This window comes from Mustelus asterias, chromosome 12, assembly GCF_964213995.1.
Source record: "Mustelus asterias chromosome 12, sMusAst1.hap1.1, whole genome shotgun sequence".
NCBI lineage: Eukaryota > Metazoa > Chordata > Chondrichthyes > Carcharhiniformes > Triakidae > Mustelus > Mustelus asterias.
This window is the reverse complement of record NC_135812.1, coordinates 42140887-42141743: the sequence shown is the minus strand read 5'-3', so window position 1 is coordinate 42141743 and position 857 is coordinate 42140887. Positions and strand designations below refer to the sequence as shown.

The window sequence follows — 857 nt, the reverse complement described above, 5'->3', positions numbered from 1 at the left end:
CAAGGAGGTTCCCCCCACTTCTTGCCCAACATCAGCTTGCCCAGTACAAGCTGTCAGGCTTCCTGCTTGGCCAGAGCCTTCCCCACCATGGGTACATTAGAGGTGGAGGTGGGATGAGGCCCTTTATTGGCCACTGAAAGTCCTCAAAGGGGCCAAGCGAGGGCAGGCCACCAAACACCCCAACCCTGTGCCTCGGGCTAGGTCGAGGGTGGAGGGGGAGGCAATGGGTATCTTATCAGTTGCCCTCCAAAATTCCCCACCACCATCAGCCTACCACCCTCCCCCTCACCCCACCACCCTCAAGCACACCAGTGCAAAAATCTCGCCCAATGTTTCAAACCTTTCATCAGAATTATTCTGCTGATGAAGCAGTTCTCTCGGCCTTTTGGCTAAGATCAAGTGTAGTATCGACATGCTGTGCTTGGTTGAAGTCATGAGGTTACATTTTAGCTTCATTTGAAGCAATTTTTTAAAGCGGCATCTCGGCCTTTTGGCTAAGATGCAAATGAGATCAAGCCTTGGAGGAGGAGCTATGCCTACTCCAATCAGCTTGGATCATATAGATCAAGCCCAAGACAGGAGGTGAGAGTCTTGTCAGCTTGGATCGGGAATGGCTCAGCTTGTTGAGACTCTGAATTGGACTTGATTTGATTGAATTGGAATAAAAATACAAAAAGCAGTTCTGATACAAGGTCACCAAGCTGAAACAGTAACTCTGTTTCCCTCTCCACTGGCACTATTGGGTCGACTGAGTTTCCAACATTTTTTGGCATTTTTTCCCAATTTAACTGAAGGGAATGCAGATTCTCAAAGTACTGTCTGGACTGGAATTTCTCTGGCTTAATCCCGAACTTTCA

General features: G+C 48.3%; 1 non-coding gene across 1 annotated transcript; it reads left to right on the top strand.

The window, feature by feature from the left end:
• Positions 1-372: 372 nt before the first annotated feature.
• LOC144502090 (U2 spliceosomal RNA) lies at positions 373-568 on the top strand. Its single transcript, XR_013499252.1, has one exon. It is a non-coding gene; the product is annotated as a U2 spliceosomal RNA (small nuclear RNA).
• Positions 569-857: the final 289 nt, after the last annotated feature.